Source organism: Orcinus orca, chromosome 6 (genome assembly GCF_937001465.1).
Source record: "Orcinus orca chromosome 6, mOrcOrc1.1, whole genome shotgun sequence".
Classification (NCBI taxonomy): Eukaryota; Metazoa; Chordata; class Mammalia; order Artiodactyla; family Delphinidae; genus Orcinus; species Orcinus orca.
This window is the reverse complement of record NC_064564.1, coordinates 89,724,765-89,746,659: the sequence shown is the minus strand read 5'-3', so window position 1 is coordinate 89,746,659 and position 21,895 is coordinate 89,724,765.

Sequence of the window (21,895 nt, the reverse complement as noted above, 5' to 3'; positions counted from 1 at the left end):
TTATTTAATTAAGTGCTGTAAAGATACTTCCAGACAAGATGGTAGCAAGGGCTGCCTTTCCCCAAATTCCCAAGAAGATGTACAAAAAGGATCCACACATAAGAAAATGGGAATGGATCCCTGAGAGAATAGTACTGAATGAACGAGATTAATGGAACCTATTGAAAACTGACATGAGCTGGGTTACTGAGAAGTAGCATACCTGGAAAGCAAATGAGAGAAAGCTCCCAGATTGGAGGGTAAGAGTTTGAGGACAAGGGTAGACTGAGGAGTTGGTGGGAAATGCACCAAGAGAAGCATTTTGTGGACTGGCAGCCACGGATCCAATACCGAAGACCACTACAGAGATGTGGACAAGCAGAAATGAATAAAACAAATAGAGAAGTGGGTTTTGCATGTGGTGTGATGTATGTATGGCGTGTGTGTGCACTCATGTGTGTATTGCAGGGAAGATTTCCACTGGAATCTAGTTTGTAACAGTAATAAAAAAAAAAACGGAAGTCTACTCTTTCGCTAGAGGTGATGATCTATTTCCCCCCACACCCTTTGTTCTTCCTTCCTATCGGCATCTAAAGTTGCATCTGTAAAAAATATAGACAGAAGCAGAGGAAGATGGCGGAAGAGTAAGACGCGGAGATCACCTTCCTCCCCACAGATACATCAGAAATACATCTACACGTGGAACTGCTCCTATAGAACACCCACTGGACGCTGGCAGAAGACCTCAGACCTCCCAAAAGGCAAGAAGCTCCCCACGTACCTGGGTAGGGCAAAAGAAAAAAATAACAGAGACAAAAGAATAGGGACGGGGGCTTCCCTGGTGGCGCAGTGGTTGAGAGTCCGCCTGCAAATGCAGGGCACACGGGTTCGTGCCCTGGTACAGGAAGATCCCACATGCCGCGGAGCGGCTGGGTCCGTGAGCCATGGCTGCTGAGCCTGCGCGTCCGGAGCCTGTGCTCCACAGTGGGAGAGGCCACAACAGTGAGGGGCCCGCGTACAGCAAAAAAAAAAAAAAAAAAAAAGGTAGGGACGGGACCTTCACCAGTGGGAGGGAGCTGTGAAGGAGGAAAGGTTTCCACACACTAGAAGCCCCTTTGCGGGCTGAGACGGGGGTGTGGCGGAGGGGGAAGCTTCAGAGCCACAGAGGAGAGCACAGCAACAGGGGTGCAGAGGGCAAAGCAGAGAGATTCCTGCACAGAGGATCGGTGCCGACCGGCACTCACCAGCCCGAGAGGCCTGCCTGCTCACCCGCCGGCGCGGGCGGGGGCTGGGAGCTGAGGCTCGGGCTTCGGTGGAGCGCCAGGAGAGGAGTGGGGTTGGCGGCGTGAACACAGCCTGAAGGGGGCTAGTGCACCACGGCTAGCCGGGAGGGAGTCCGGGGAAAAGTCTGGAACTGCCAAAGAGGCAAGAGACATTTTCTTCCCTCTTTGTTTCCTGGTGCGTGAGGAGAGGGGATTAAAAGCGCCGCTTAAAGGAGCTCCAGAGACGGGCGTGAGCCGCGGATATCAGCGCGGACCCGAGACAGGCATGAGACGCTAAGGCTGCTGCTGCCGCCACCAAGAAGCCTGTGTGCGAGCACAGGTCACTATCCACACCTCCCCTCCCAGGAGCCTGTGCAACCTGCCGCTGCCAGGGTCCCGGGATCCAGGGACAACTTCCCCGGGAGAACACACGGCGCGCCTCAGGCTGCTGAAATGTCACGCCGGCCTCTGCCGCCGCAGGCTCGCCCAGCATCCGTACCCCTCCCTCCCACCCCCGGCCTGAGTGAGCCAGAGCCTCCAAATCAGCTGATCCTTTAACCCCGTCCTGTCTGAACAAAGAACAGGCGCCTTCAGGCGACCTACACGCAGAGGCGGGGCCAAATCCAAAGCTGAACCCCAGGAGCTGTGCAAACAAAGAAGAGAAAGGGAAATCTCTCCCAGCAGCCTCAGGAGCAGCAGATTAAATCTTCACAATCAACTTGATGCACCCTGCATCTGTGGAATACCTGAATAGACAACGAATCATCCCAAATTGAGGAGGTGGACTTTGGTCGCAAGATATATTATTTTTTTCGCCTTTTCCTCTTTTTGTGAGTGTATATTTGTATGCTTCTGTGGGAGATTTTGTCTGTATATCTTTACTTTCACCATTTGTCCTAGGGTTCTGTCCGTCCGTTTTTTTCTTTTTTTTTTACTTAAAATTTTTTTCTTAAAAATTATTATTTATTTTAATAACTTTATTATTTTATATTTTATTTTAACCTTTTCCTTCCTTCCTTTCTTTCTTTCTTTTCTTTCTTTCTATTTTTTCTCCCTTTTATTCTGAGCCGTGTGGAGGACAGTCTCTTGGTACTCCAGCCAGGAGTCAGTGCAGTGCCTCTGAGGTGAGAGAGCCAACTTCAGGACACTAGTTCACAAGAGACCTCCTGGCTCCACGTAATATCAAACGGCGAAAATCTCCCAGAGATCTCCATCTCAACACCAGCAGCCAGCTTCACTCAATGACCAGCAAGCTACACTGCTGGACAACATATGCTAAACAACTAGCAAGACAGGAACACTGCAACATCCATTAGCAGAGAGGCTGGCTAAAATCATAATAACGCCACAGACACCACAAAACACACCACCAGATGTGGACCTGCCCACCAGAAAGACAAGATCCAGCCTCATTCACCAGAACACAGGCACTAGTCCCTTGCACCAGGAAGCCTACACAACCCACTAAACCAACCTTAGCCACTGAGGACACACAACAAAAACAACGGGAACTATGAACCTGCAGCCTGTGAAAAGGAGACCCCAAACACAGTAAGATAAGCAAAATTAGAAGACAGAAAAACATACAGCAGTTGAAGGAGCAAGATAAAAACACACCAGACCTAACAAATGAAGAGGAAATAGGCAGTCTACCTGAAAAAGAATTCAGAATAATGATAGTAAAGATGATCCAAAATCTTGAAAATAGAATAGAGAAAATGCAAGAAACGTTTAACAAGGACCTAGAAGAACTAAAGATGAAACAAGAATGATGAACAACACAATAAATGTAATTAAAAATACTCTAGAAGGGATGATTAACAGAAAAACTGAGGCAGAAGAACGGATAAGTGACCTGGAAGATAAAATAGTGGAAATTATTGCAGAGCAGAAAAAAGAAAAAAGAGTGAAAAGAACTGAGGACAGTTTCAGAGACCTCTGGGACAAAAGTAAATGCACCAACATTCGAATTATAGGGGTCCCAGAAGAAGAAGAGGAAAAGAAAGGGACTGAGAAAATATTTGAAGAGATTATAGTTGAAAACTCCCCTAATATGGGAAAGGAAATTGTCAATCAACTCCAGGAAGCACAGAGAGTCCCATACAGGATAAATCCAAGGAGAAACATGCCAAGACACATATTAATCAAACTATCAAAAATTAAATACAAAGAAAACATATTAAAAGCAGCAAGGAAAAAAGAACAAATAACACACAAGGGAATCCCCATAAGGTTAACAGCTGGTCTTTCAGCAGAAATTCTGCAAGCCAGAAGGGAGTGGCAGGACATATTTAAAGTGATGAAGGAGAAAAACCTACAACCAAGATTACTCTGCCCAGCAAGGATCTCATTCACATTTGAAGGAGAAATTAAAACCGTTACAGATAAGCAAAAGCTGAGAGAGTTCAGCACCACCAAACCAGCTTTACAGCAAATGATAAAGGAACTTCTCTAGGCAAGAAACACAAGAGAAGGAAAAGACCTACAATAACAAACCCAAAACAATTAAAGAAATGGGAATAGGAACATACATATCAATAATTACCTTAAATGTAAGTGGATTAAATGCTGCCACCAAAAGACATAGACTGGCTGAATGGATACAAAAACAAGACCTGTATATATGCTGTCTACAAGAGTCCCACTTCAGACCTAGGGACACATACAGACTGAAAGTGAGGGGATGGAAAAACATATTCCATGCAAATGGAAATCAAAAGAAAGCTGGAGTAGCAATTCTTATATCAGACAAAATAGACTTTAAAATAAAGACTATTATAAGAGACAAAGAAGGACACTACATAATGATCAAGGGATCGATCCAAGAAGAAGATATAACAGTTGTAAATACTTAGGCACCCAACATAGGAGCACCTCAATATATAAGACAAATACTAACAGCCATAAAAGGGGAAATCGACAGTAACAAAATCATAGTAGGGGACTTTAACATCCCACTTTCACCAATGGATAGATCATCCAAAATGAAAATAAATAAGGAAACACAAGCTTTAAATGATACATTAAACAAGATGGACTTAATTGATATTTATAGGACATTCCATCCAAAAACAACAGAATACACATTTTTCTCAAGTGCTCATGGAACATTCTCCAGGATAGATCATATCTTGGGCCACAAATCAGCCTTGGTAAATTTAAGAAAATTGAAATCGTATCAAGTATCTTTCCCGACCACACTATGAGACTAGATATCAATTACAGGAAAAGATCTGTAAAAAATACAAACACATAGAGGCTAAACAATACACTACTTAATAACCAAGCGCTTGCTGAAGAAATCAAAGAGGAAATAAAGAAATACCTAGAAACAAATGACAATGGAGACAGAATGACCCAAAACCTATGGGATGCAGCAAAAGCAGTTCTAAGAGGGAAGTTTATAGCAATACAATCCTACCTTAAGAAACAGGAAACATCTCAAATAAACAACCTAACCTTGCACCAAAGCAATTAGAGAAAGAAGAACAAGAAAACCCCAAAGTTAGCAGAAGGAAAGAAATCATAAAGATCAGATCAGAAATAAATGAAAAAGAAATGAAGGAAACAAGAGCAAAGATCAATAAAACTAAAAGCTGGTTCTTTGAGAAGTTAAATAAAATTGATAAACCATTAGCCAGACTCATCAAGAAAAAAAGGGAGAAGACTCAAATCAATAGAATTAGAAATGAAAAAGCAGAAGTAACAACTGACACTGCAGAAATACAAAGAATCTTGAGAGATTACTACAAGCAACCCAATGCCAATAAAATGGACAACCTGGAAAAAATGGAAAAATTCTTAGAAATGCACAACCTGCTGAGACTGAACCAGGAAGAAAGAGAAATATGAACAGACCAATCACAAGCACTGAAATTGAAACTGTGATTAAAACTCTTCCAACAAACAAAAGCCCAGGACCAGATGGCTTCACAGGCGAATTCTATCAAACATTTAGAGAAGAGCTAACACCTATCCTTCTCAAACTCTTCTAAAACATAGCAGAGGGTGGAACACTCCCAAACTCATTCTATGAGGCCACCATCACCCTGATACCAAAACCAGACAGAGATGTCACAAAGAAAGAAAACTACAGGCCAATATCACTGATGAACATAGATGCAAAAATCCTCAACAAAACACTAGCAAACAGAATCCAACAGCGTATTAAAAGGATCATACACCATGACAAGTGGGGTTTATTCCAGGAATGCAAGGATTCTTCAATATATGCAAATCAATCAACGTGATACACCATATTAACAAATTAAAGGAGAAAACCCATATGATCATCTCAATAGATGCAGAGAAACCTTTCGACAAAATTCAACACCCATTTATGATAAAAACCCTGCAGAGAGTAGGCATAGAGGGAACTTTCCTCAACATAATAAAGGCCATATATGACAAACCCACAGCCAACATCGTCCTCAATGGTGAAAAACTGAAACCATTTCCACTAAGATCAGGAACAAGACAAGGTTGCCCACTCTCACCACTCTTATTCAACATAGTTTTGGAAGTTTTAGCCACAGCATCAGAGAAGAAAAAGAAATAAAAGGAATCCAAATCAGAAAAGAAAAGTAAAGCTGTCACTGTTTGCAGATGACATGATACTATACATAGAGAATCCGAAAGATGCTACAAGAAAACTACTAGAGCTAATCAATGAATTTGGTAAAATAGCAGGATACAAAATTAATGCACAGAAGTCTCTTGCATTCCTTAATACTAATGATGAAAAATCTGAAAGTGAAATTAAGAAAACACTCCCATTTACCATTGCAACAAAAAGAATAAAATATCTAGGAATAAACCTACCTAAGGAGACAAAAGACATGTATGCAGAAAATTATAAGACACTGATGAAAGAAATTAAAGATGATACCAACAGATGGAGAGATATACCACGTTCTTGGATTGGAAGATTGACATTGTGAAAATGACTCTACTACCCAAAGCAATCTACAGATTCAATGCAATCCCTATCAAACTACCACTGGCATTTTTCACAGAACTAGAACAAAAAATTTCACAATTTGTATGGAAACACAAAATACCCCGAATAGCCAAAGCAATCTTGAGAAAAATGGAGATGGAGAAATCAGGTCCCCTGACTTCTGACTATACTACAAAGCTACAGTAATCAAGACAGTATGGTACTGGCACAAAAGCAGAAATATAGATCAATGGAACAGGGTGGAAAACCCCAAGATAAACCCATGCACCTAATAGTCGCCTTTTCTTTGATAAAGGAGGCAAGAATATACAGTGGAGAAAAGACAGCCTCTTCAATAAGTGGTGCTGGGAAAACTGGACAGCTACATGTAAAATTATGAAATTAGAACACTCCCTAACACCATACACAAAAATAAACTCAAAATGGATTAAAGACCTAAATGTAAGGCCAGACTCTATCAACCTCTTAGGAAAACATAGGCAGAACACTCTATGACATAAATCACAGCAAGATCCTTTTTGACCCACCTCCTAGAGAAATGGAAATAAAAACAAAAATAAACAAATGGGATCTAATGAAACATAAAAGCTCTTTCACAGCAAATAAAGCCATAAATAAGACCAAAAGACAGCCCTCAGAATGGGAGAAAATATTTGCAAATCAAGCAACTGACAAAGTATTAATCTCCAAAATTTACAAGCAGCTCATGCAGCTCAATAACAAAAAAACAAACAACCCAATCCAAAAATGGGCAGAAGACCTAAATAGACATTTCTCCAAAGAAGATACACAGATTGCCACCAAACACATGAAAGAATGCTCAACATCATTAATCATTAGAGAAATGCAAATCAAAACTACAGTGAGATATCATCTCACACCAGTCAGAATGGCCATCATCAAAAAATCTAAAAACAGGGGCTTCCCTGGTGGCACAGTGTTTGAGCGTCCGCCTGCCGATGAAGGGGACACGGGTTCGTGCCCGGGTCTGGGAAGATCCCACATGCCGCGGAGCGGCTAGGTCCATGAGCCATAGCCGCTGAGCCTGCGCTCCGCAACGGGAGAGGCCACAACAGTGAGAGGCCCGCATACTGCAAAAAAAAAAAAAAAAAAAAATCTAGGAACAGTAAATGCTGGAGAGGGTGTGGAGGAAAGGGAAACCTCTTGCACTGTTGGTGGGAATGTAAATTGATACAGCCACTATGGAGAACAGTATGGAGGTTCCTTAAAAAACTAAAAACAGAACTACTATATGACCCAGCATTCCCACTACTGCTCATATACCCTGAGAAAACCATAATTCAAAAAGAGTCATGACCAAAATGTTCATTGCAGCTCTATTTACAACAGCCAGGACATGGAAGCAACCTAAGTTCCATGAACAGATGAATGGATAAAGAAGATGTGGCACATATTTACAATGGAATATTACTCAGCCATAAAAAGAAACGAAATTGAGTTATTTGTAGTGAGGTGGATGGACCTAGAGTCTGTCTTTCAGAGTGAAGTAAGTCAGAAAGAGAAAAACAAATACCGTATGCTAACACATATATATGGAATCTAAGGTGAAAAAAAAGGTCATGAAGAACCTGGGGGTAAGATGGGAATAAAGACACAGACCTACTAGAGAATGGACTTGAGGATATGGGGGGGGGGAAGGGTAAGCTGTGACAAAGTGAGAGAATGGCATGGACACCTATACACTACCAAACGTAAAGTAGGTAGCTAGTGGGAAGCAGCCGCATAGCACAGGGAGATTAGCTCGGTGGTTTGTGACTACCTTGAGGGGTAGGATAGGGAGGGTGGGAGGGAGGGAGACGAAAGAGGGAAGAGTTATGGGAACATATGTATATGTATAACTGATTCACTTTGTTATACAGCAGAAACTAACTCACCATTGTAAAGCAATTATACTCCAATAGAGATGTTAAAAAAAATGTAGACAGGAACACACAGCATCTCTGAAAGACCCTTCTAAATTTCATTCTCAATGGTGGGCGATCATACAGCAGGACAGTGAAGCTATGAAAAACTTGTGCTGTTCGTAAAAAGGGGAAATTGTCAGGTATTTTTCTTTTTTTACGCTGTCTTCATCAGGTTTTGATGTCAGAGTTATCCTTTAAAATGGATTGAAGAACACCTTTTTCCATAAACAGAAACAGTTTAACTAGCATAGAAATAACCCATTTAAAAGGTTGGCTAAAACTCAGTTGTAAAAAAATCTGGGCCCAGAGGAGAGAACTCTTGGACCATCTTTCACAAATTTCCTTCTCTTTATTGTCACTTAATCTTTTATTTTGGGGGTGTCCCTCAAAAATTCAGTCGAAATAGTAACAGAACTGTTTTCAAACTTTTGTTCTGACCCTGAATCCCATCTTTGGAGGCCCCGCTGCACAGCACCCCACACACTGATTTTTTGGCAGGGGAATGTAAAATAATTGGCAGAAAAGATTTTGGAAAGATTTTAAATTTTCATTAGCGTTAAAAGTAGATAGTATATTCACATAATTCAAAATTCAAAAGATTTGAAAACGTGTACATGAAAAGTCCCCATACTTTTGTCCCCAAGCTACTTGGTTCCATTACAACACACAACTGATTTATTGTGTATCTTTAAATGATTTGTAAAATTTTAGTTTTTGACTAAATAATAATAGATTTAGTCTCAGATTTTTAAAAATCACAAGGGCCATTTCTTAAATACCTTAAACTTCTTGCTATTGGCTCAAAGTCCTATCACCTTTACCTCCCCATCTTCCATGGAAGAATGTTGGAAGGTTGTAGAAATGGGCATTTGGGATTGTGTGAGGCTAAAGAGATGGACAGGATTGATAGGACTTACATTCTTCCCAGAGTAAGCACTAGGTAACTGTACAGGAGCTCTCTTGCAGGGCATTCAAAGGAGTGTGCATTTCATGGTTCAATGACACAAAGATTATATGAGTGTGGTTTTATATGTATGTATACTACCAGTCTTAAGATCTTCTTGGATAAAATTCCAGACATTTTTCAATGCATTTACAAATATACCATATATTTAGTGGTATGTATATATGTAATAATACATGGGTTCCTTTCCTAGGACCTGGAGCACTGCCTGCTGAAATGAAACCAGAGGTGTCCATTCCTCCTGGGCAAGAAGGGGTCAGGGGAGTCTGTCTAAAATTGGAGCAAAGATTATTGACGTTGATTAGAAGACATGATCATCCCAGCCTAAGGCCAGTCACCTCATGTGTTTTTGCAGCTCAGCTGCACAAGTGCTGCCACACTGAACAGAAACGCGCTCATTTGTGTTAACAGTCACAATGCGTTCCAAAGGCAGCTGAGATCTGCAGGCACAGTTGTGACTTCTGTATCTCAATGTTCAAAGGCAGCTTCACAGAGGTCCCTGGTCACCTGCTCCCTCGGCCAGGGTGATGAACTGGACAAACTACTGTACCTGGTGCTGTGTCCATTGCCTCTGAATCGGAAGACATCAGTGCTCCCTTGGATGTGCAGCTCTCCCTCCTTCATTCATAAAGCAAGTCTCCTGATAAAGTCTTGGTTTTTATAGGGTATTTTGTGACTTTAAAGCACTTTGTAAATATTAAATGAGAAAACTTGTAGTGGTAGAAGAAAATGAACTGAAAGCCAAGCGCCCAGTGCTCAGCCATGGCTCTGATGGCAGTGGGAACACTGGCACGAAAAAGAACTGCCTGACACAAAATTCAATCAAACTTTAAATAGAATCATGTTCATGGAAGTTCAACTAGTTTTATATCTGCCCAGAACTATTAATATTCTTACCTAATAACTATAGATGAAAAGTTGACATTTATGTAAGACAAAATAACCTGCTTGTAGAGATAAAGAAGTTTGGGTAGTCTGAAAATGATGATGATTTTTTTGCTTCAACTGTAACTTTAACTAAGAAACACAAAATTATACCAACAATATTAAAAGGAGAAAAATATAGTAGAATCCAAAGCTGAATGAGATCCAGAGAGACATCCTGCTCCTTGAGAAAACCATAAGAAGGAAAACTGTAGGTGACAAGAACCACCAAAGGCTTAGAGAACTGACTGCAGCATTATCAGGGGTCTCAGTAACCACCACTACAAAGCAGTAAACACAAGGGGAAAAAGGCCTTGAAAAATCATAAGATTCCTGAGTCAGAAACAAGGACTAAGTCTTCTCGTAGTTTCAGTGTAGTTAGTAATCATTTACATTTAGAATGACTACAAGAGAGGTGATTGTAATGGTGAATATGTATGTGCTACTAACACCATGCTGGGAACAGAGTAAATATGCAATAAGCAATAGCTGTCATTTAAAAAAAAAATTATTATTACATTTGGGCTTCCCTGGTGGCGCAGTGGTTAAGAATCCACCTGCCAATGCAGCGGACATTGGCCGGGCCGGGAAGATCCCACATGCCACGGAGCAACTAAGCCAATGAGCCACAACTACTGAGCCTGCTCTCTAGAGGCCGTGAGCCACAACTACTGAGCTTGCATGTCACAGCTACTGAAGCCCGTGTGCCTAGAGCCTGTGCTCCACAACAAGGGAAGCCACTGCAACGAGAAGGCTGCACACCGCAACGAAGAGTAACCCCTGCTCACCACAACTAGAGAAAGCCCACGCACGGCAACGAAGACCCAACACAGCCAATAATAAATAAATAAATATTTTAAAAAATTATTATTACAGTTAATGGCAAAGAAAAGCAGAACCAAAATTGAGGGCAAACTACTGTAGAAATTCAGTACATGACAGGTTCTATTTTTAGTGAGTTTAAGGATAATGGTCATGATGTACTCTAAAATAGAGAAGAGCTAAAGGATGTAAGACAAAAAGAGTAAAAGAAAGATGCAATCCTTCCTACATCAGAATTGAACATTAATTAACTTTAACCATCTTTATTCTGGCAACTATCACGGCAAGAGTTCTTTCCAATTTAAACACACACCAGAAAGCCAAGTACACTCTCCATCCTCAGTTACAATCTGGAGGGTCCAGAGCAACCCACCTTCAGAATCGAGAAGCAGACAGCTCCTAATCACAGACTCTATCTTTGAGTGCCTGCTTTACCAAGAATCTTTATCAAGAATTAAACCTCTGCATCTAAGTGCTGCTCCCAACCAAGAGAATGAAAAAGAAATCTTCTCTGATTAAGGATATTGCAGGTTGTGAAGTATGTTGATGTTTGAAAAGATATTATAATATAATCCAGTTCTTTAAAACTTTATGTAAATATTCCTAAATTTTCCTGATTACTTTCTTTGAAAATTAAGAGACAATGATGAGATTTGTACGAAATGTCTCCTAATCTCCTTTCCTTTTTTTTAAAAAAAATCTTTATTTTTTTAATTTTTATTTATTTATTTTTTTTTTTCAGCACGTGGGCCTGTCACTGCTGTGGCCTCTCCCGTCGCGGAGCACAGGCTCCGGACGCATAGGCTCAGCGGCCATGGCTCACGGGCCCAGCCGCTCCGCGGCATGTGGGATCTTCCCAGACCGGGGCAGGAACCCGTGTCCCCTGCATCGGCAGGCGGACTCTCAACCACTGCGCCACCAGGGAAGCCCAAACATCTTTATTTTTAAGTACCACCCATTTTCCCATTTTCCATCAGTGATATCACAAATATATGCCTCTCTATTGCACACCTGTTGACTTATAAGAAATCCTTGAACATGGTCACTGCAATCCAAAATTGTACTTCCTCATTTGGGCCAAGTTTTAAATTTATCAAGTTCACATCAAACTAATAATACAGATTTTATCAGGAAAAGTAATAATTACTTTTTCCATTGTTATTTTCATATATCTTTATAAGCCTTTGTAACACAAAAAAGTTATGGAAAACACTGAAGCTTCCAAAATGCTCCTAGATTTCCCTTGCTGTTACAATATACACACTATTACTAAATAGGAAATATATTCTGGCCCAATAACTATTCTAGATACATAAAATAAATTTGTGTTCTTATTACAAAGAATATTGTACTGATTAAAATATGAAAAACGTTCTCAAAACCTATAATCAAGCTTAAGGAGTCCTAGATATTTAAAAAGTGGCCTAGACGTTGAAGGAAATGGGATATATAAGGCTAACCCTTGATCTCTTTGAACCAATTTATATTAAACATTTACTCTCTGACTTCTAGCAATTCAGGGGTTCAAAATGGGATTAGACACAGGTCCTGGTCTCAAGGAGCTCACAGTATAACACGGAAAGTAAGAGTAATGATAACTTATATACTACTTGGCATTGTCCAAACTGCCATGGTTCCCTTAACAGTTTCGTTATCTACCAAGGGCTGCATCTAGCACTTTCTTGAAAGGCTCCTCCCATGCTGGCGAGTTGCCTGGGGGAATATTTCCAGATATTTCCTCTGGGACACACTCAGTTTGCCTTGCCTAACCACTGTTTCCAAACTTTTGCTTCAATGCATTGCTTTCTCTCCTCAGTCCCACCTTGATCTTGACACTTTGGACCTTCTCTTTCTACTTGAGCTCATCCTTGCCTTGGATTAGAATCAGGTTCCTCTTCATCCCACACCTCACAGATGCCTGCTATTCTCACTCATTCCCTGACTGGAGTGGATCCTTGAAATCCAGCTGGCCCTGAGCCCTGGGCATTCTCTTACTTCTGTTGGGAAAGTCAAGGAATCTTCTCAATGAACTCAATGTAGTGAAATGAAGTTTAGAAAAATTCAGGAACACTTACATTGATCTCATGAAGACACTGAATTGCCAAGTACTTAAGTAACTCAGAGTTAATGGCAATGATGACAGCATCATTTATCCTTAGGTACTCTATCCCTATTTACTGGTGAGGAAACAGGTTAACACAAGTTAAATAATTTCCCCAAGTTCATAAAACTTGTAAATTTGAGGGATGGAGCTAATATTCAATCCCGAAGTTATTGAGATCCAAGGCTGTATACTCCATGTAAGATTATATAGTTTTGTTTTATTTTTAATGACAGCATCATTCAGGATTCAATTAAGATGGCAAATATTATAATGGAGGAGCTATAGACCACTGCCACTCAAGATAATAGCTGCTAATATTAACTGCTTACTATATGCCAGGTATGGGGCTATATCATTTACAGAAACCGTAACTCTGCCATTTTGTAAACTTGACAGGCATGAGGGAGTCTGATCTTGAAGGGGATTTGCCCCATCTCCATTGCTTAGATGGCATTCCTCCCCTCCCCACCATTCCTATAGCTTCCAACTCAAGCTATAAGACCAATCCTTGCTAAAACAAGCTCTTACAAATAAGTATAACTAGTAAAAATAAGTCTCAAAGAAAAGTCTGAGTTAGACTTTCCTTCTCTCTCTAAGGACATAAATCTCTGTATCATAATCTAGGGGTCCTATAATTTGTTCCAAAACCAGAGGACATATAAGTGTTTAAAAGGTATGAACCAGCAAAAGAGGGAAACCCTGGATTAGGAAAGCAATACATTTGACCAGCATAATGGTATATTGTGATGTTTATATAAGTATTACTCAGACTGTTGTCCATTGACTTACTGCTTTAGAATCATTTAGGATCCTTTTAAATGCAGGTTCCTAGGCCTCCCTATGTCTGTCTCCAGAAACTCTGGAGGGGAAATGGGGCATCGTGATCTTTAACAATTAACAAATCCCCCTAGTGTTTTGGATGTAGACGCACACCGGACCACCACCTCCCTACCCAGTGCTTATGTAATCTTCAGTATAACATAATTTGGTTTTTCAAGTGTAGAGCAGATTAAATCAGGACTTATGTTACTTCAGAGCTCACAGAATAATTTATTACTCCAATCATTATCAGAATACATTATAGGTGTCATAGATACATTCAAATATTTAGAGAAATTACGTATTCTACTGTCATGGAGGCCCAGCACGCACACGCGCACACACACACACACACACACACACACACACACATAGTTCTTCTAAAAGTAGCAAACAAAATTCAGTTGAAGCTCTTTTTTTTTCTTACTATATCATACTGATTTATAAATGCATTAGTCCAAGTACTGTAGAGAGAGGCTAATCAGTACTTTGAGAACTTTTACACTCAAAAAAAAAAAAGAAAAAAAGCTTCAGAAATTGCTTTGCTAAATAAATCCTTCTCCTGAAGATTCACAATACAAACTAAAGATTTGTTGCTCCAGAGTGAAAAAGAAGTTTGTTAACTTTATTGAATATTTAACAAACAAACTTATTTGGGCAGAGGATGATCTTTTTCTTCTTTTCTGCATGTTCCTTGCCGCAATTTGCTTAGCTCTGAATACATTAACTCAACAAATGTATGCTAAATATATGCAGCAACTACAAGCTAGGCAGTGTGTTAGATTCAGGGATAAAACGGGAATAAGCCAGACAGACTATTCAATAGCCACATTCATTACCATTTGAAACTTGTCAAGTCACAAAGGTTACTCATAGCCCAAGGGGCCCTGATGCAACGCAGTCGGCTACATTGCCTCAGTGCCACCACTGACCTTACTTTAGTTACAGTTTACAAGAGACTTTGAGAATGTCCAAACAGCCTCAGCGCTGCTGCTGAGCAGGGTTTTACAAGCCGAGGGACTCCCCACGTAGCTACATGGCCAAGTAAGTTCTATAACAAGTACATTATTATAGGATCTGTTGTGTCATTCTTGAGAGCACAATGGTTACCTCAAAGCAGGCATTTGAACTAGTTGTTGAATCAAAATTTAATCTACAAATTTTATGCTGGCTGGTAATTTCTTCATATCATGGAACACTGCCAATCATTTGTAAGGCTATTTTAAATGTCCACTGACAAATGAAGTAGATAATTGGGGTAATTATTTGACAACTCTGGTGGACAATGCTTTGTTATTATACTTTCGTTGTTGCTGGATTACTATTTTTCTCCTAAAAGACACTAAACAATTCACTGAAGGAGCAGGTCTTCATATTATTTAACCCATAGCTTTGAGAATGATTGAAAGAACGTTAAATCACTGGCTCACGTAAGAATTGATTTGGGGGGGTTTATTTATTTTTGTGACCACGCCAATGCTGGGTACTCCAGGCTGTAAATTCTGTACTGACTACATACATTCTCACATCTGTTACAATTCAGGCAGTTATGATTCTGTCTTTGCAAAAGACACTTTCCAACATGGGGACTCTCTACCCCGTAAGAGGTTTTACGATTGTGAAACATTAGATTCTCCCTTAGTTTTCATGGATGGCAGAGGAGATAGCAGGAGGAATTTAGCAATTGAAGTGAGATCAAACCCCAGGTCATCTACACATACATGCAGCAATTTTTCCACTGTTTCATCTACTGCTTTGATAGAACAGGCTAGAACATAACCATGTATACCTAAATCTGTGAAAAAAAGAAAACCTTGTGACCTCAGGAAGACTGAGTGACTCACTTTGGCACCCCAATTTCTTGACATCAGCTGGATAAGCCCTACTCCTAAACACAGTAAGGCGTATTGCTACCCAATCGTCCACACACCTATATTATGGCTATTAGCTCTGAATACCTGTGTATTGTTCTCCGTGTGTGTGTGTGTGTGTGTGTGTGTGTGTGTGTGTGTGTGTGTGTGTGTGTGTGTATTTTCTTTTTGGGCCAAATAATGGAATGTTTTGCTTTGGAATGGGAACAAAATTGACAAAATCAGCCACTTAGACTCAATTGAATATGTTCATTTCTTTGCAAATGTTTGTTTCTTGGAGGCAGAAGAATTATCTTTCATCTATTTATTCAAGAACTATTTAGTGAAAGTCTACTATCTGCCAGATACTCTGCTAGGGCCTAGAAATAAAGCAGGAAAAATAAGACAATACCTGGAATTAAAATTACATGTGAGGTTTGATTCTGAATGTGCAAAATAGACAGTGTCTTAGTTTTGAAGTTGCCTGATCGGTTTGGGTCTTGTGGGCCTATCTCCTAAGCTCACTCTTATCCCCACCCACCTTGGGGATATTGATGGAATCCTAACTCCCAGCTGAAGAATTTTCACAAGGAAGACTATGTAGAAAATATGAAGGAAAAAAACGAGGTTCACTTTGGTGGAAGACTTTTAACAAAAGGTATTTGAAGTGGAGATGGAATGAGGTGACCTAATTCCCTTGTGTAAGAGATTATGGTCACATGTACTGAATGAGAAGTCTCTCCCATAAGAAGGCCATCAGAGGTGTCACTCTGCCAATGTGAAATTTACCATTTAACATAAAAAGGAAAAAAATGCAAGTTGTGCTATGCCTTTATAACCTGAATTTTGAGAAATACCATCTGGTTTAAAGAGGGAAAATATCACGAGTAGGAAATCAACATTCCATTACCAAATGGCTAGATTTCAGTAGAAACTTTTGAAATTTTTATATCCATCATTTGTTTACATCTTAACATGTGGGTTTCTTATTTGTCTGTATTTATTATTTTCCATGGAATAAAATCTATATTGAGTCTTCTAAAGTGCTCTTAGAGAGTATAACTACATGTGGAGTATAAATGCGATACGTGTGTGTGTTTGCACACAAATAAACTTTATAGCACTAAACAATTCATCCTTGGAGCTTGTTTGTGATAGCACTTTATGAGGTGGCTTCAAACAAGAGGTAGAAGAAACTGGAGCTATTTGTGTCTGTCTCAAGAGAATAAAAGCTTTTTCCTTGAGTTCTCTGATGCATGTAATGTCTGAGATTTATGGAAATAGCATCCTTTTCCCCTAAGAATAAAATCACCCCCAGGCAGAAAAATAACCCTGCAACATGTAACCAGCAGGTAGTCTGTTTCATCAACTACTCAAATGAAAGCTACAGAAATTTGAAAAAAACCATTAAATTATATTGCAAAAGCATCAATTTCCCTAAAAGAGTTGAGTCTATTGTGCTCCACTAAAAAAACAATGACCTAAAAGTATGAAAGTTGACTTTCTGCTTTGCCCCCCTGCTCTCCACAGTCCGTTCCTCTACCCCACAAGAATCCTATAGTTCCCAAGGAGGGTTTGCAGTCAAGGCTAGCCGTTCACAGTCTCGCTAGTCAGTTTTTCCTGCTGTTTACACTGCCGTGAAGCCCACCAAATGCTCCAGGTGTTCAAGAGCATTCTGACAGGTAAGTGGAGAGTGAAATCCTCCCTCCTTTCCAAGACAAAGTTACTTCAACTCCTGAGTTTCCTTCTGACCTTTCTTCAATCCCTGCAACCTGGCTTTCCCCACATAAGGTCCTGTCCAAAGCATGCTTTCCCCTCTCACAGCACTGGGCTCTCAGCCCCTCCCTTCTTCCTGACCTGCACTCCTCCCTCGGCTTCTGCATCACTTCTCAAGCCTGGATTTCCTTCAACGTGTGACTCTCCTTAGCTTGCTTTGCCTTCTTGTCCTTTAAATGTTGGTGTTCCTGATGTTTCACCCCTCTTTCCTGTATACTCTCCTTAATCTAGACTGCCTTTCTGGTCCTCAGTTTACACATACGTGAAGGGAAAAAGATATTGAACTAGATAATTTTTCAGGTTAATTCCCATCCTCAAATTCTGTGATAATAATTCAGAAGCAATAAATGACAGTGGAGATAAAAAGTATATATCCTGGATGAGATAAAGATGGGCTCAGGAGAATGAATCTCAGAAAGGACATCATGAGAGAATCAGGTGCCACAGCTCAGAGAGAGCCCAGGGAGGGCCTCACAGTGGGGCCCCAAATCCTACGGATCCCACCCACTTTGGGCCCCATTGAGATTCTCTAATAAACACCAAAGGCAGCTTGAAAAAAGGAAACAAGTCACAAAAGGGAGGCTTGAGGAATGTCTGGATGAGGAATTGGATGTGTTGACTCCTTCCTTCTTGACTCAGAGAAGCAAGGTAGAAGCAACGCCCTCTAAAAGGCTCTCCCAGCTCACCTAGCTTTGCCCCAACAAGCCTAAGCACCAGATACCTGACTCTAGTATTCAGTTAGGGCTTACCCAGGATTCAAAACTAGCTAATTTACTCTTTGATCAAGGACGATATAAGGAAAACAAGAGGTGTTCTTGATAATGCAGGTGTTCTGGAATAAAAACTCTGCACACATGGTTTATGGGTAACTTCTATTTAAAAATTGTAAAGAATATTTATTTGGAAATTGATATAAATGTTGAACTCTTCCTCATTAGGTACCTGGTAAAAAGGCTTCACCGATTAACTAAAGGCTTCTGCTCTCTTCTGGTTTGGTTAATTTTTTCTCACTGTATATGTGTTGTTGGTTTCTTTCCCCAAATCCAACCCTGCCTGCACTGAGATGTCTCTGTTTGTTTGGGGTCTCTTAATGTCCTCTTCTATCACTGCTAAAGAAGTTTGCTTATGCCAGTAAGTATACAAAATGCCTGCCACGCGTTACTTTTTACTCAGGTGTAATGGATCTGACCTGTTCTACAGGGCTCATGTTCAAATAATGTCTTTTTCCCATTTTGTCATATTTATTTAATGATTCTCAACTGAAGAACCCCAAGAGACATTTGGCATTGTCTGGTGATCACACTGGTGGGGTGCGTGCTACTGACATCCCACAGGTAAAGGTCATAGATGTTGTTCAACATCCTGTAATGCACAGAATAGTGCCCACAAAAAGTAATTATCTCATCCAAAATGTCAGTAGTTCCAAGGCTAAGTCTGATTTATAACCAACTCAGAGAGTCACCTGTCAAGATTCATGAAAAGTCTGATATTGGTCACCCAGGGACTCTCTCCCCCTTCCCTCTCTTCCCTTTTTACATGAGCCTGAAGAGAGATCCACGAGACTTCCAGTTTGGGGTAGGGAGCCCTGCCTCTCAGTCTGTGGTTACTTGATGTCCCTCCTCGTGGCCACATGGTACCAGTGGTCTGAAACACAACGGGTTTGTCCTTACCTCTTGTTCTCCCATAACAGCCCCTGATTATCGCCAGAAACATCTTGATGTGGCCAGCAGGATTTAGGACTACCTAAAAGCTTTTTTGTCTTTTCTAGAAGTAAGGAGAGCCAGGGCCTTACGCATGCTATGCCTTCATTAACCTCTTAAGGTGGTAATCCACAGGACTTTCAATTCTTGCTGATGAGGCCACAGCAATGAAAAACAAAACACAAGGTAATTTCCCAGTGCGTTCCCCTGCTTGTTAAATTCTCAGTAACCTCCCTGATTCTGGTAATGACTTCTCTCACTCTGCTGCCTGGCACTGTCTGGGACTCTGCCTGTCTTCTCCCATATGAGAACCTCTGAGTCCTGAATTCTGCCCCTGGGCATACTGCACACACTTTTACCAGCCCTACTGGGATGGGAGAGGTGAGAAAGGTAGCTCCTTTGGAGAGAAAAGTAACTCTCTGATAGGACTCAGAGCTACAAATGGGCACAGGCAGCTGAGCCCGGCTCTTCCCATGGTCTGCCTGTCATAACACAACCTCACCAACACTGATGGTTTGAGATTTTTCCCATTTAGCCCTTCCACACACAAAGTGTGCTGACTCCAAGTCCTTATCAAAATTCTTACATCATGGAATTGTAATGATGTGTGCACCCGTTGCGTCCCCCAAGAACCTCTTTCCTCCTTGAGGGAGGAAAAGACTGTCTTATTTATTTCCACAAAGTCAGCATAAAGCACAGTGGTTAGCACATAGGAAGCACTTAGAATTATAAAGTGAAAAAAGCAACTGAGTAGAACATTTCCAAGTGAAATATTTGTGAGGATTTATAAAGAAAAATAGGAATGAGAAAAGCTATCCAAAGTACACAAAATGACACTATACAGACAACTTAGAAGATCAGCACACAGTTCTTCTGAAGCTTTTAGCACAATGGAATAAAAATCAGAAACAGATTATATTCTTTTTCTGTTATTTGGAAATTGTGGCAGCAAATATACTTCTCTATCTTTTATTTTTGGAAGACAGTAATAAAATGTGACACGTCACCATATGAATCATTTGTCTCACAAGGTTACTTGAAAAGTTTACCTGCCAGTTAAACAGTAGAGATGCTGGGATGGGGTTTCAGAGGCTGGCTAGCTCCAATCTCAAGGAGAAAACGACCAACATCAGTGTTCTATGGACCTATAAGCAGCTTCTCTCCAAATATCCACTTTGATCTAAAGGCAGCTTAAAAGCTGGCTGCTTTTACAGATGGTTTTCAGTTATATAAATGAGCTTTCTACTGCTCTCGTTTAGCCCAAGGTCAGGGAACTGGCACGCAAATGTATTACATTAAGAGGAATTCCGATTTTACACCATTAGGTATATATATACTTGATTCACAAGAGTGAGAAATGATGAAGTCAAGTTTGCACTTACATTTTTTACTGACTCTTGGTTCAATAAACTGCTGAACCACCTGAATTAAGTCTCTAGATTAAGTCTGAAGTCTTTATTATGTAGCAAATTACAACCTAAGTTTAAATCTCCAGTTACCTCAAAAAGTGGCATAATATTATCAATAAAATTTGTTTTTATTTACCTTATTTTAAAAGACTGCCTTTATTGAGCAAAGAATGCACTCACGTGAAGGCTGTGATATAAAAGTAATATTATAGCCAAGGTAGTTAATAAGTATCTCAGTTTATATCTCAGATGTGAAAATAAATATAACTTTATAATAATTATTAAAAACTTGACCTAATGCCTATTTCCCATTCCACCAAGATGGCAGAAACTTCATCTCAGATAATTTGGGGTTCCCTTCCCCTGCTTTAGAGTTGTGTCTAAGTTTTGTGTGTGTGTGTGTGTGTCTAAGTTATAAGTGACTTACACAGTGCCATGGCATTTGATGAAAGGGGTGGTACTCTAATCTGGTATTCAATGTCCTATGTCCATGCAGATTTCTTCTGAGGTAGCTATTACCTCTTCTGGTTCTCTGTCATTAATCTGCACAGGTCACCACTGAAATATCACGAGCTTCTCCCCACCTGCCCCCTTCAGGTCTAACGGCTCTCTCTCCTATTTCCCTTCAGTTTACAGGCACAAAATATATTTGAATCTTTCCCTATCACGTTAGGACACCAAAATCTGTACCCAACTGGCCAAGACCCATTCCCCCTAAATTTACCACACCTATTTTCTCTCTGAACCCTAGGCTTCCTCCAGAAAGCAGGATAGAGGGTCCATCTCCCTGAGACAATCCATCTCCCTTCCTGTAGTTGGGGTGGAAAGGTAGACCTCTTTCTCTTTAACCCTAACGTTTCGGCCATGCCTAAAGTCTTCTCCAGTCCCCTAAGGGCCTAGGCTCTTGGAGACAGAGGTATAATACTCCCTTGTTTCTGTCTTCTGCCCTGTCCCATCCGTGCCCTGAGCAAAGAGCACAGAACTGCCAGCTCCTTGAATGGGGTAGCGGTGGAAGGTACAGGAAAAAGTGAAGTATCAGGGGGAAAAAAAATAGGTTAATATCTCAAAATGTTATTTCACCACACTCACATTTATTGAATATCCATCCCTTGTCAACATTTTTTAAATTGCCTCCTGTAGTTTGTGTGTTTTGTTTTTCTGTTTACTCATCTTTCAATCCAAAACCAATGTTTGTCATGAGACAGCTTTGCCCGATTGTCACTCCTTCCCCTTACTACACACACATCCAGACGCAGCCACTTTCCTTCACACATCTAAACAGAGGGCTTGAAGGTTTGCACATAGCCCACAGCTTCATGTATGATTCCTAGCAGATATTCATCTAGTGATGGTCCACTAGGTTGAGGTTGGATCTCTCCTTCCTTAATCCGGTAGTTTCTC